Source organism: Protopterus annectens, chromosome 4.part0, assembly GCF_019279795.1.
Source record: "Protopterus annectens isolate FY-2018-M chromosome 4.part0, PAN1.0, whole genome shotgun sequence".
Classification (NCBI taxonomy): Eukaryota; Metazoa; Chordata; order Ceratodontiformes; family Protopteridae; genus Protopterus; species Protopterus annectens.
Genome location: NC_056733.1, coordinates 1,801,920,609 through 1,801,932,676, shown reverse-complemented (window position 1 = coordinate 1,801,932,676; position 12,068 = coordinate 1,801,920,609). Strand labels below are relative to the sequence as shown.

The 12,068-nt window shown below is 40.7% G+C and overlaps 1 protein-coding gene across 4 annotated transcripts in view; it reads left to right on the top strand.

Annotated features, from left to right (window-relative positions):
- Positions 1-12,068, top strand: part of GRIA1 (glutamate ionotropic receptor AMPA type subunit 1) — a 2,520,544-nt gene that overhangs the window by 1,833,502 nt on the left and 674,974 nt on the right. The window lies entirely within an intron of this gene.

Below are 12,068 nucleotides of genomic sequence, written 5' to 3'. Positions count from 1 at the left end.
TCTGAAAGACACTGGAGGTAAACTTATATTCTACACTCAGTTAGGACAACAGCTGTAGATTACTCTCTGTCTTGGTGCATAGCCCTACAGCACTTTCAGGTAGGTGCAATAGTATAGGAGTATTTCTATAATCTGAAATTAGCTACTCCTGTTATCGGTGAGTTAACAAAGTATTGTGCAGAAAAATGAAATGATATCCCTGACAAATGATTTAATCCTACTCCAGGAAACCTGTCCCACTGATAAAAGGCAAATATGTTCATAGGGCATTAATGTTGATTACCTTGTGCTAGCTCATGCAATGAGAAAGATACAACAACTTAAGGAACTGTGCACAGCTGGTCTTAAAACTGTGTTTGACATGTGAGGAGACAAAGCTAAGCTCTAATGTGCTGCCTTTCCCACATGTCCAGAGACAGGTTGAGGAAGTGATTTTAGCACACAGTTGTGAGACAGAAAAGAGAAAGAAGCACTGTGTTGGATGTGTGGACAGTTTTCAGATGTATTTGAATAGCATGTTACTAACCAGGAGATTCCAGACACTCTGATGAACAGGTGAGCTACAAGGCAAGTAAACAGTGTCTCTCCCAGATATCCTGTTATCAAACCCACTAGTAAGTCAAGGTTCACTATAGACTACAGAAAGCTAAGTCAGAAGGTGCCTTTATCTTATTAGCCCACGATATATCATGAGCAAAGCTTGGGTGGGGAATGATGATGCAACAAACTTCACAACAATAGATATCTTAAATGAATTCTGGACCCGAAAGGTGCGTTCCCAAAACCAAAACAAGCTAGCTTTCACTCTTGGTAGAAAAATAGTACAGCTGTAATTGGTGCCCTTTTGGGTATGTTAACTTACCTGCAGATTTCAATATCTCCCTGCACAAGAACATGCTTGATGTGGAAAATAAAAGAAATCTGTTTTTTTATAGATGAGTTATTAATCAAAATTAACACGTTTGAGGACCTTCTTGGTAAAGTGATCTACATGTTAAACCAGCTAAAGAATGTCGAGGCCAAATTGTCCCTTAAAAAAGAACTGTGGATCAAGAACAAGGTCAATTACCTAAGGTATAAAGTTGGACCTGATGGGCTACTCCCTCAAAACTGCAAAATACAGGCCATCTAATGTATCATTTCTCCAGTAAATATGTGGGGGTTAAGAAGCTTTCTTTATATAGTTACTCTAGACAGTTTATTCAGGACTTTGTAGAGGTGGTATATACCCTCACCAAGCTACTAAAAAGATCAGGACTCTGGAAGAGCAGGAAAAAAGCCGTTCAAGTTTAAAAGGATAGCTTGAGCAGGCACCATGTCTGGCATATCCATAGATGAATAAAGACCTCTATTTAGAAACGGGATCCTGATAGTCGTCAGTGCTATCCTATATCAAAACCATTATTATTATCACATTGTTATAGCTTATGCTGGCAGGACATTAAATGAGGTTGATAAAACAGTTTGTGTATGAAAAGTCTTTCTTTCTGCATGTATGAGCAATATACAAATTCAAAAACTATATTGTTTAGCAAAAAGATGTAGCATACACACAACATCAACCTATTGCCCTCCATGGAAACCAGAAGCTAAGGGGTGGTAATGTGTCTCGAAGCAGACTTACTTTAGCCCTTTAGAATCAGCTTTTGGAAATAAAATATTCTTTGCAGCAACTTCCACTTTTAATTTGATGTCTTACTATGAAGCCACGGTGGTATGGCAGTAGCGTTGTTACCTCACAGCAAGAGGTTCTCCTGTTCGATTCTCGGCTTGGCTTGGGAGTGCCTTCTGTGTGGAGTCTGCATGTCCTCCCCATGGTTGGGTAGCGTTCGAAAGACAAGCGTGCATAAATGGGCGTGCCTTCGTTGAAGGTTGGGCGTCGAGCTGGCACCTAGGCATTTCATAAAAATTTACTGCCAATCATTAGCGGACCAGAGTTCCGCTGTGGCGACCCCTTACCAGGAAAAAGCTGAAAGACAAACAAATATGAAGGCACTATAAGTATTATTCATGTTTTTCTTCAATACAATATGTCAATTATTTACAAATTTTTGTATTTTGTTTGTTCTGTAACTAGGTCAGGGCTGATAAATGGTGTATTGTGATCCAAAATAAATTTGTTTTTAAAATATTCTTGCTTTCATCTTAAAATTGTACACACCAAGGTTCGACTGAATAGAAAGTGTGTGACCCAGACATTAAAATTCTTTAAGCTAGATAATTAAGTGTACAGTCCTCACCTAGTTCTCACTTACCTTAACAATACCTCAATATTCTTACAATACTACAAAGATAAGAAAGGCATTACATCTCAAGAGTAAATAAACACATAAAATGAAAGCAAAACATGAAACACTAGGGTGTTAAATCTAGACTTTCCACTTAACCACTTAAATACTTCAAGTAGAGGAGTTGAGAAAGAAGGTTAGTTGACAAACATCCCAATACAACTCATTTAAGAGTGCTGCGCTGACATTAGGGCAGTTTACATGAGTCACTTGGTTAAACTTTGTCCCTGAGAAGAAATTTCCATACCATTCTTCTGCATCGCCTAGCATTTTTAGGCAGTATTCTTGGTAAGTGCCAGCTTCTAAAAATAACTAGTCCATTCAATTTATATTAAAGAATAATTACGCTACATCCAGAAATTTCAGATTTACAATTCGACTCTTTGTTTATAGGTTCATAGGTTGGTACTAGGCTATCAGCCCTAGGGCCTATACAAGCCTAGCCATAACAATTCCCTGGCTATTTCTTCCCACACTATTTACTTCCCTGGACCCCTGTCTAGCAGGGCAACTGATGTGATCCCCGGGGTGAATTTCCTTTCTCCCATCCAATCGTCAAGGTTCCTTTTGAAGAGGACCAAAGATGCACTCTGCTTGATATGTATGGGCAATCTATTCCAGGGAATGGGGAGTCTCCGGGTCAGAAACCTATCCCTCCAGCATGTTTTGTTTATTGCGATGACACGGTTTAGATCCCTGGAGCGTGTGGCTCTGAGGGATTGGGATTTCTTTAAGTATAGCATGTCCAACAGCTCTGGGTTTGACATGGCCTTGTATGTTAAGCAGAGATCGCCTCTGAGTAGACAATATGCGGCAGAGTATAGCTGGAGTTTTTTAAGGTGGTCAGCATAGGGCATCTGCTTTAGGCCTGTGATTCTTTTAGTGAGTTATTTCTGCAGCCTTTCCAGTTGTTGCAGATGTCTTGAGAGGTACATACCAAACGGGGCGTTGTATTCTATAATGGGTCTAATGAGGGATGAGTTCAGTGGGACAATGACCTCCTTTTTTCTGGATGAAAAGCCCTTTGTGATGAGGTGTGCCACATAGAAGGATTTCCTGACTGTTGTGGCGATGTGGTTATCGAAGGTGAGACCACTGTCCACCTGTGTCCCTAAGTCTCTTATCACACTTTCGGTGTTTAGTGTACTGCTACCTATATGGTAATTCACGGGTACATGTTTTTTCCCAAAGGGGATAATTGTACATTTCTTGGCATTGAGCTTGAGCCCATGGCTCTGGCACCAAGCACCTGTTTCTGTAATGCCCTTTTGTAGAGTATCCACATCATTTGGGGATTCAATAATGGCTCCCAGTTTGCAGTCATCTGCGAACTTTGTTAGCCAGAGTCCCTTAGTGTTGGCCTGTACTTCAGAGAAGTAGATGCCAAACAAGAGCAGTCCACGACTGAACCCTGAGGTACTCCACTTGTCACTTGTCTGGAGCTGGATTTGGAGTCTGCTACTTTTACAGTGTGGGTTCTATCAGTAAGCCAGTTAGCAACCCATTGGGTGACGTAGGGATTAATGTCCAGCTTAGTAAGTTTATCTATGATTCCAGAGTGGGGGATGGTGTCAAAGGCCTTGGCAAGGTCTAGATAGGCTGTGTGGACCACCTTACCCTTGTCCATGGCTCTGGAGACTGATTTGAAGAAGTCAATCAGGTTCAAGAGACAAGATCGGCCCTTCACGAATCCAAACTCGGTGGGGTGCAGCGTTTGAAGGTTGCCAATGTCTTTGTTTATAAGTTCCATGATAATACGCTCCATGGCCTAGCAGATAAGGCTCATCAGACTGATGGGACGGTAGTTTCCAGGATCCAAGGTGGATCCCCCTTTGTGGAGGGGGATAACTGTGGCTCTGCGCCACTCAGTGGGTATGAAACCTGAGGTGAGGCTATGATTAAACATGACACTTAGGTGAGGTGCCAGTTCATATTGTAGTTCATGTAGTACACAGCCCGGGATGTCATCTGGTCCCATGGATGCTGTATTCTTAGCTTTGGAGAGTGTGTTTTTACCTGTGTGGCCATTATTACTGGAATTTGGCAATCTTCCGGTATTGAGATGGGCCATTTAGGGGGTGAGCGGGGGGTGAAGTTGGCACTGAATCGATCTGCCAGGATATTGGCAATATCCTTGGGATCAGTATATTTAATGCCATTCTGTTTTATTAATTACTGGCAAGACCAGCCCAGATACCTATTCTGCTGTCTTGTTGATGTGCATTTATTACAAAAAATGTTATCTGTCCTGGAGTTCTTTCTAAAAATATGGCATTACCATTGAATAGTACTAAACCTTTTTTGCCCATAAAAATATCAAACAACATAATGTATCATTAAATATGAAGTACAGTTGCATTTATTTTCTAATTGCTGAGTGATCAAAACAGGGCATGACTACATAAGTTTAGTTGCCCACTGGTATGGGTTGATATGGTTATCAAGTGTAATAAATATAATGATGGGCCTTCATTTTCATCATTACTGAAATTGCAGAAAATAAGGGAACATCGGGGAGACAGGGGTGTGGAGTAGGACAAGAAGACACTTGCCAACTTAGAAATCAAGACTCTGGGGCAACAGTTCATTCCTGCAATTGGTGTAACTTGTTTATGGTTTATTTAAACATGTATCATGATGCAAAATGTAAAGTTTTATTTAAATTATTTGACCATGACAGCAACTTAAAAAAAAAATCAAGCTTCGGTATTGGTCCTACATATTGACAGAGTGATAAAACAGACCCTCACAATTCTCTTTGCATATTCCATTTATGTTGGCATAATGGTTAAGGTGTTTACCTTACAGAAACAGAGTGCAGGGTGGGTTGCTCACAACGGTAATTGGCTGGGCTTAAAATGGTCAACAAGGGCAGTTAGCCTAGTATTAATCTATGAAGCTATAAACATTTTATTCCAATGCAAATGGGAAGTATTTGTGATTTTGCCAATAATCAGCACACCAGCACATAACTATTTTACTTGTTTTTAATTGTGCTATTTCTTTTTCCTACTGAAAAACCTAGGATTTAAGAATGGTATTATAAAAGATTTCTTGCTTTCTGACTGGATGGTTAAGTGAATTTGTTTTATGAGTAATTTGCAATCAGCAAAGATGCCTCTCTCTCTACTGAACCACATAGGTCACAGTACATTAAAAGTATGCATACAATTGAATGACAGATATGGATAATGTGTGGCTATGCAAAACCATACATATGTAATCAATCCATAACGCCAAATTTAGAGGTAAGTAAATATTTAACTTAACAGTGCATGTTACAGAGATGAAAAGTGCCACAAAATTCAAGTAGTTTTCCATGATTCTATTGATTTATGTCACTTATATGTTGTTAAACTAAATCCCCATCTGCCTGAGTCAGCTGTAAAAGATAACATGCCAATTCTGAAAATGAGTAGGGGAATTTCCCCAATCCCATGACCAAATTTCCCTGGTTAATGCTACTATCACCTCAGGTCTCCTCTGAAAAGAGACCACTGTTCCAGTGGAACTAACCTAGTAAACAAAGTATAAACAAATAAAATAAGTAAATTATTCTTCCTGCATTGACAAATTAGTACTGCAGCAAAGCCTACTACTATGATTTAAGTAGACTGCCAGTCTTGTAACAAAAAAAGGCTAAAGAAGAAGGTGTAGACTTGTATTTATTGTCAAAGGCCATATTCTGCAGACAAAAACATTAAGAACATATGAGCATAGTCCTGTTCTGCCACTAAAAGCATATGTTTGTACTGTATGATATATAAACTTTTCCCTTTCCAAATGTAAATTAATACTCATAGGTTCTGTGTTAATAACATCACTATGTTAAGTTCCATATCAGATGATGTATCTACTGTTAGATTTGCTGTATCTTCTGTTACTTATGTTGTATATATTATTTGTCATTCTGTATTTACTGATACTAATGTTTTATGTACTGGGCTGTGCAGTCAGACTTTCCTGTTAAATAAATGTAAAATAAATAAACAAATAAATAATAAGCTGTGTCATTGTTTTATTTTTCATATTTGCCAGCTTTATTAGTGTAGAATGACAGGCATCTAACTTTAAGCAGATTGACCAGTAGTAGTATTGGTGGCTGCTGGATCTAACCAAAGATGACCTAGTGGTATTGGTGGCTGATGATGACCTAGTGGTATTGGTGGCTGATGGATCTCGCCTGATCTGGCCAAGTGGAAGAAGAATGACATTGTATTTGTCTGCTTACTTCACCAAAGGGGAAGGTTTGGGGATGTGAGGGGCACACAACATGCAATCTGAGGGTCATGCTGCTCAGTGCTAGAAGTCTAAATTTCAAAATGCACTCGCTCAAAGCAGTCCATAAAATGGAGAACATCGACATTTGCCCTGTAACAGATACCTGGTTCAAGGTAGCAGAAAGCACCACTGCACTACCAGGCTATAACTCGTTCCAGAGCATTCGGCCCCAGAACTTGGACCGAAGCTCCAAAGTCAGAGGTGTTTCCATATTCATAAAGGATGTGCACACCTCCAGACTGGTAGCCCAACATAATGCATCAGAGATACTGCAGGTGCAGCTAACATTGGGTAAGACAGCGATTCAGGTTTTTTCCTGCTGTAGGTCCCCAAACATGTCCCAAGACTCACACTCCACGTTTCTAAGCACCCTGGAGAATATTGGGGTCCAACCTAACACTCTCATACTGGGCGACTTCAACTACCCCTCCATTAACTGGGAAAACTAGTCATGTACCAATACACTTGCCCAACGTTTCCTGGAATTCATTAATTCCAATGCCCTGGACCAGCTCGTTCTTACCCCCACTAGAGGTAGCAACATCCTTGACCTGGTCATTACTAACATGGGCAACAGTTGCTCTACACCAATAGTCAACTCCTCCCTGGTTAGATCTGACCATAAACAAATCACCTTGTAAATCCACATCCCTTCCACACCCCACACACCCCACAAAGGTAACCACCATGAAAAACCTCTCCAAAGCTAACTTTGGGCTCCTAAAAACAGAGATGGCTAACTTCATGACACCCATGCAAATGGAGAATAGTTGCATGACTGCTGAATCATGCACCAATGCACTGTACGAACATGCACACAAATGCATGGATCTCTCCATACTCAATAGAACCAATACGCTCTCCTCCAAAAATAGGAAGCCGATCTGGTGGTCCCCTGCCATAAACAAACTCTACAACAGAAGGAGGAAACTGATGCAGAATAAGGTAAAGTCCCAAGACTGGAAAAACTCCCTTATCAGCCCCGACCAAAAGTTGAGATCCCTCATCAAATCCCCTAAAACTAGCTATGAAAACAAAATTGTGGCAGATAGTAAAGACAAACACAAGGCCTTCTATAGTTATGTATAGAATCTCCATGGCAATTCACAGATTTGCTCTGAGCTTCTTCACAATGGTACCTCCTATACCAAGCCAACAGATATTGCCAGTATACTGGCCGACAGATTCAGTGCCAACTTTACCCCTCTCTTCCCTCCCAAAGGACCTATCACATTAACAGGAGATTGCCAGGCACCCAGTATTACTGCTGCACAGGTTAAACAGCACTGTCCAAGGCCAAGAATGCAGTTTCTATGGGACCTGACAATATCCCTGGCTGTGTGCTACGTGAACTGCAGAGTGAACTGGCACCTCGCCTGTGTGCCCTGTTCAATCACAGCCTCACCTCAGGCTTTGTCCCTACCGAATGGTGCACTGCTACAGTCATCCCTCTCCACAAAGGAGGCATGACTACAGACCTTGGGAACTATCGCCCCATTAGCCTAATGAGTCTGATATGCAAAGCTGTGGAATGCATCATTGTGGACCTAATAAACCAGGATATAGGGAATCTCCAAATTCTGGATCCCACACAGTTTGGTTTTGTGAAGGGTAGATCATGCCAGCTCAACTTGGTCGACTTCTTTGAGTCAGTCACCAGAACTGTGGATGAAGGCAAGGTGGTTCACACAGCCTACCTTGATCTGGCCAAGGCCTTTGATACCATTCCCCACTCAGGAATCATAGAAAAACTCAGCAAGCTAGGCATCAACCCCTATATTACTAGGTGGGTTGCAAACTGGCACACAGATAGAACCCACAGTGTGAAAGTAGCTGACTCCAAGTCAGACTGTTGATCAGTCACAAGTGCAGTCCCACAGGGTTCAGTCCTGGGTCCTCTCATCTTTGGTATCTACTTCTCTGAAGTCCAGGCCAACAGGAATGGAATCTGGCTGACAAAGTTTGCAGACGATTGCAAGTTGGGAGCTGTTATTAACTCCCCAAGTGATGTTGGCATCCTACAGAAAGGCCTCACTGAGACCAACGATTGGTGTCAGAACTATGGCCTTAAGCTCAATGCCAAAAATGTGTCACCATTCCCTTTGGGAAAAGCCCGGTTCCCATGAATTACCACATCAATGGTAGTCCACTGAACACAGAAAGCATTATAAGAGATCTGGGAACACAAGTTGACATCAACCTCTCTTTCAACCACCACATTGCCACTGTGGTCAGAAAGTCCTTCTATGTGGCACATCTCATTACTAAGGGTATTGCATCCAAAAAGAAAGAGGTCATTGTCTCCCTCTACTCTTCCCTCATTAGGCTAATCTTCGAGTACAATGCCCCATTTGGCATGTACCTCACTAGACACATGCAACAACCGGAGAGGCCGTAAAAATACCTCACAAAGAGGATTCTAGGCCTTAAACACTTGTCCTATATGAACTGACTCAAAAAACTCCAACTATTCTCTGTCTCATATCGCCTACTTAGAGGCGATCTCTGTTTGACTTACAAAGCCATGTCTGATCAAGCTCTGTTAGAAATGCTACATCTAAAAAAAATCCCAATCCCTCCACACAACATGCTCCAGAGACCTCAACCTCATTACCACAATCAACAGAACATGCTGGAGGGACAGGTTTGTAACCCAGACACTACCCATGCTATGGAATAGACTTCCCATACATGTCAAACAGAGTACCTCACTGGCCCTCTTCAAGAGAAATCTTGATGAGTGGATGGGATATAAAAAATTCACCATGGGGATCACTCCAGTAGCTCTACTTGACAGAGGCACTGGGAACTAAGGTCTGGTGGCACGATGCCATGGTAATCCTATGGGCTAGGATCCAGGGTCATTAGCCTAGTACACACCTATGAACCAGAATTACCCATTCTAAAGATTTAAACCTTGCCTTTGATATAAATAGGACCTGCTGGAAAGATAGGTATGCATCTCAGAGACTACCCCTTATCTGGAATGGGTTCTCCATCTGTGTGAAGCAGAGTTCCTCCTTATCCCAATTCAAGTGTAACTTGGATAATTGAATGAGGAACAGGTAATTGATCCCTGGTTTGGCTGTTATGTCTCTAATGGGCACAGGCAACCTGTAAATGGTTCATCTTCTAGGCCCCTGCTTGTAAATGTTTCATCTCCCAAGCTCTTGCATACACTTATCAAGGGTACCAGAAATTGTCAGAGATTTGGGATTCATGTCTAGGCTTAAAAAGGCTATTGTGGTCATTAGCCAGTAAACACCTACAGACCGATGAACAGTTCTATGAGCCCAAGTGATAAGAGCTGTGATGGTGTGAGCTAGTTCTATTTAACACGAGTGGGTAAAGAAGAGATGTTTTATGGTGTGTGGTTGGCGAGGGTTCATGCTGCCATTGCACACCCACTAGAAGATCCCAGCCCTGTACTTTATCAATAGGTAGTGCTTAAAAGGAAGAAGTCCTGATGCAGGATAATGTTTATGATGCTACAGAGCTCACACTGCCATTCTTATATAGTTTTCCACTTCCCATTCCCTCTATGCTAATGATGGCCTCAGCTAGGGGGTGTAAAACCAGTTGTCATGCTGTTCGCTTTTTCTGTTCCATTTCCCATCCCATCGGAGATGGCCCCATGTAAAGGGTAGTAGCAGGCAACACAGAATGGATATAATGGGATCTGAAACCACAGAAATGGGTGCCTTGTAGATGATGATCACCTGTAGACATTTGACATGATTGTTTTCAATGTTTGTGTGCATTGTTGTTGAGATATGCAGTCATATATTATATAGTTTAAATTTACTGTACTGGGATTTATTAGCTGTAGAAATGAATGAAAGAAAAATAAAAGTTATAGTAGGACTTTAATTTACATTTACAATTTGTTCTACTTTCTTGGTTTACTGCCTGTTTTGAGCTGCTGATAGGCTGTTATATTACTTTTGCTATGTGGCATTATTATAATATCAACCAATGAATTCATGGATATGAGAATACAGAAAGACTTTGAAAAGACAGCTAATGCCCCAAAGCAAGCTAATCTTTCAACCAAACATTCTCTTATGGACCATTAACTAACAGTGGAAGAAAAATCAATGATCTTTAGAGTTGCAGATTATTTCTGCATTCTAATTTAACATCTGTACCAAGACGAGGAATATTTATTTATATATACTGTTAGAACATGTAGGCCTTCTGCTGCTAATAAATGTCAACTTTAAATCTAGCAGTTGGCTTAGTTGATTAAGGAGCTGTTAGTGAATTGTTTCCTGTGGTCCAGAGGTGCAAGGTTTGATTCCTTCAACCCCTTTGCCTAACTGTGTAACTCTTAGCAAGTCGTTTAACCAGACACAGCTCCTGGACTGAGTCTGAAAGACATCCATGAAAATCAGTGCTCCACCCTGGAAAACAAATAAAAAAAAAAAATAAATCTATATGTGAAGATTCAGTAGGTATTATGCATGTATACCTGAATCCTGCACTGTAGGAGAGTTAAGGGTACATTTCAAAATAACATTATTGAATTTTCAAGGGTATGCACAGAATTCAAAGTGCTTTTTTTAAATATTCAGATATAAGAAATGACTTCTGATACACATGTTAATAGTACTGTTAAAATGCAGATAGCAAGAGTTTGTATGCACTTTGGTAAAGTTTTTTTTTTTCTTATTCACTATTCTATAGTATTCTGTTATACGGGTTAAAATAAAATATTGAACAACTGGTTAATTATGTACAGTTTTTACAATGTAGTTTTCAGAGCCCAATTTTGACTTGCTTGGAGCTGTACTAATGGTTAAAGATGAATGATCAGAAATACTCACAGGGAAACAGATTACAGCAGTCTAATCTCGATTAAAAATACATTGCTTTAAGTGGCATTGTCATTAGAACAATGAAATCGATTTCCCAAACATAAAATAGCCAGTAACATTGGTTTGACAAGCATCCCTCTCAACCAAACTCACAAATACAGAACACCTCACTGCAATTGTGTTGTGCCCCAGTTTATTATAAAAAGGCCAGCAGTTTACTTGCTACATCACACTTTGTGATGCATTTGTTAAAATACAGTGTATTGTCAGAAACACTAAGCCAGCATTACTGGATTTCATAATGAATATGGGTGTATCACACTGGAGAACAGTGTACAGCAAATAATCCTCCTCCTTTTCAGAATAAGCTAGTCTGGTGCGAATGACTAAAAGGTCATTCCAGGACCCAACCATACAAGGCACAGCACAAAGTTTAACATTGCTTGCTGTAGTCAGTCCCCATTAAGCAGCATCCCAAAAGTTTACCCCATGCGCCAAAGTACCCACCCTGCTCAGGAAAGGTATTGGATCTAATGCATAAGCACTTGCCAAACCAACTACAAAAACTATGAAACCCACATGCTGACACTTGCACTTGGTTCAAAGCAGGCTAACGCTTTAGTCCAAGAAAGAGAGACAGCAGGAGGACAAGAGGTTTTACCAATGCTGCCATGCTGCAGAG